At 43.1% G+C, this 3,380-nt stretch overlaps 1 non-coding gene across 1 annotated transcript; it reads left to right on the forward strand.

Moving 5' to 3' along the window:
* The first annotated feature begins 2,307 nt into the window (after positions 1-2,307).
* On the forward strand, positions 2,308-2,379 carry TRNAG-UCC (transfer RNA glycine (anticodon UCC)). The gene has a single exon. It is a non-coding gene; the product is annotated as a tRNA-Gly (tRNA).
* The last annotated feature ends 1,001 nt before the right edge of the window (positions 2,380-3,380 follow it).

Below are 3,380 nucleotides of genomic sequence, written 5' to 3' on the forward strand. Positions count from 1 at the left end.
CAGGAGTTTAGGAGGCTTTGCATTTGAGACTGGAAAACTGACGTCAGATTTCCAGGTGCTTACAGATGTCCAGAAGTGTTTCTAGAATTCCTTAAGCAGGATAAGACTACCCTGACTTTGGGAATGTGGCCCTCTGAGTTATGTCTGCAAGTTTTGGTGCTTAAATACTTTAGGAATCTCATGCAGTTTTATGAGCTGAGATGCAGGTGGCTGCTTTTCAGAGATCAGCTTAGCCTGTCCCACTTCTCTGTCCTGCTCTGTCCATACACTTCAGCTTCCAGCTTTCTCTGAGCTGGAAATCCTCATTCAGTGCTTCTCAATTCAGTGGCGACCTACCTCTCTTTCCAGTTCTATCACACCGTTTTAAAATCACCTTCTTCATTCTGTAATACCTTAAAATACAGGATGGTGAGTTCACAAAGATGTAGTTCAGACTAGAAGCTGAAGGAAGAGAAATATCATTCTTATAAGAACATCCACACTTCCTCCAGGCTGACTTCTTTGCTAAAGTTATTCAAATTTCCTAAAGAGTAAGGTAATTATTTTCAAATTTTTTTTCCACAGAATTTCAGGTTCCATGGAATTTTCTGCAAGGAAGTATATAAAGAATAACCATTTTTGATGATTGTTAAATCATACTCTTCAGTAATGTTGAAAACAACTCTCACTTGGCTTAAATTTACTATCCACGTCTTTACTAGAAAATATTTATAGTGCCTACAGATTAGTAGAAAAGCATGAAAATCATTACAATAAAGTATGTGTTTTTCAAAAGTGATTATGATCAGCGAGTGTGGTGTGTTTCATTTTAACTTCATCTTAAAATATAAGCCTACTGGCTCAAGGTCAAGGCCCTGTGTAAAGAGGTTCCACAACAAATGCAGAGAAAACGTGGCTCCCAGAATCAGTGGTTTGCTGTTTGTGCACCACACAGCTGAAGTGTAAATTTGCACAGCAACACATGTGCACTGCATGTCACATGCAGTCAAAATGGACTCTGCATCATTCAGCAGGGCCCTCTTAGTTTGTTTTGTTAAATCTTTGATATAAATACACTTAACATTATGTCCTCATGATCTGTTTGCAGAACATTTCAAATAGGATCTCGGCTGGTTTTGCTGAATTTAAAGTAAAATATGATAAGAAAATGAGAGAAGACTCCATATCCTTACTACAACAACAGCTCTCATGACAAACTTTCATTTAAGGCTGCAAAACCTTTCATCTATACCAACACTTGTAAGTGGCCAGAGTATGCACAGGCCTGGGGGACCTTCTATGGACCTATTAATTACTCAGATGCAAAGTGACAGAAAGTGACAGGATTGATGGATATCTGACCAATATTATGTCTTACAACTTTTCTGATTACCTCTGCAAGAAGCTGAAGAGAGAGGATTTGAGAATGAAGGACACATGAAGGTCTCTCTGCTTCAGACCTCTCTGCTGGCACACAATCGTTTCCAACACAAACTTAGTGAGATTCCTACATGTTAAGAGCCATACCTGCTTGTAAACAGGACATTCTCAGAAGTGAAATCACGGATGCCCTAGAGTGTCCTGGGTTATTTGTACGATATTCTCACACCATGTGAGTTTTTGGAGATTCTGTTCTTCTAAAATAGCTTGTTGGCTCTATCCACTCACTGTAGTAGAAAACTTTTCACAACACATTATGTCACAAAAATGTATTCAAGTTTGAGATTCAGCATTTCAGGGCTGTGTTACAGATAACTTTCTTTCAAATATCAAGCTTTTGCAACTGTTTAGTTTATTTTCAGCTATATTTTCCATGTAATCTTATGTTTCTTTGGATGATACTGAGAACACAAAAGCAGTAGTTGATAGAAAGGACAACATATGTTGTTTTTAAAAACTTTTTCCACCTAATTTTTCAGACGTGAGATAAAAATCTCATCTTCAACATTAATGCTGGACTTTTTATTTTACTAAAAATGAAGATGCTTATTTCATCAGATGTGTGCTGTCAGCCAGCCTTTTTTTCCAGTTGTGCTACCCACAGACCCCTTTCTGAAGGTTTTAGTCCTATTTGGAATTTCTTTTAAACCAATCAGGATGTCGGAAACATTTCACTGAACAATATCTCTTTATCAGTGTTTAAAAACAAACAAGCAAACAAGCTTCTAATTTTCTAGTAGCCTTGGCAGCCGTGGAGGAAATCTGAATAGCGCCCTCAGTAGCTCTTTGCTGTACCTGAGGACAGGTAGTAAATCCCGTAGGTAAACCGGGAATGTAGGGAAGCTGGAAAAGAAGGAGTGAGGTGAGCAGGGCGGTTCCATCACCGCGGCGTTGGTGGTATAGTGGTGAGCATAGCTGCCTTCCAAGCAGTTGACCCGGGTTCGATTCCCGGCCAACGCAGCTTCGTTTTGACGCCGCTCCCAGCGGGGAGAGGAGGAGCTGCCATCCTTGGATCCCGTCCATCCCCAGGGATGCCCGGGAGGTGCGGCACAGGGCGGGGTCCCAGCCAGGGCAGCACCGGGGGTCCCGGTGGAAATCCAAGTGGCACTAGGGCCAGAATGAGAGGAGGGCACAGAGTGGCTTTATTGCACACCGGAATTGTCCATAGGTAAAGCGAGTTTTCTGGTCTCATCACTGGAGATTCGTGGGAATTCTGGAGAAGGCTGCAAGGATGGCTGCAGACCGTGGCATTTCTGCTCTGAAGAAAGAAGAGAGGACAAAGAAGGGAAATGTTATGGATATGAGAAAATATCTAAAAGCAGGGTGCAAATAGAATGGAGCCAGGCTGTGCACAGTGGTGCCCAGTGGCAGGGCAAAAGGAAATGGGCATAAACAGACACATGGAAGGGGCCCTCTGAACATCAGGAAACAACTTTTCATTTTGGGGCTGGCTGAGCACTGGTACAGGTTGCCCAGAGAGAAGATTGTGGAATCTCCATCCTTGGAGATTTACAAAAGCTGTCTGGACATGGTCCTGGGCAACTGAGTGTTCCTGCTTCAGCATCAGGATCGAGCAGATGGCATCCCTTACAGCCTCAGCCCTTCTGCCACTCTGTGCATCAAGCCAAGCAGTCCATCCAAGGCGAGAACTGAGGGCAGAGGAGCATACAAGGTGTTATTGATTTCTCTAGGAGTAGGAACAGCACCAGGAGGGGGGTGAGAAAAGGCAGCCAAGGGAAGGTGTGTTACTGCAGCAGAGCTAGAGCAGTGCATACAAGCTGTGATCACTACAGACACAGCAGCTGGTGCCTTCAGATGGTACATCAGAGTCTAGAGTTAAGCACCTCCCAGGAAGAGTCGCTGTCTGAGTGCCCAGTCAGGTCTCTGAGAGGGCCAACCAGGTTTGGTGATGCAATTAATCACTGTCAATCCCATGACTCAGAATCTTGTTATACTTGAAA

Source organism: Lonchura striata, chromosome 1, assembly GCF_046129695.1.
Source record: "Lonchura striata isolate bLonStr1 chromosome 1, bLonStr1.mat, whole genome shotgun sequence".
NCBI lineage: Eukaryota > Metazoa > Chordata > Aves > Passeriformes > Estrildidae > Lonchura > Lonchura striata.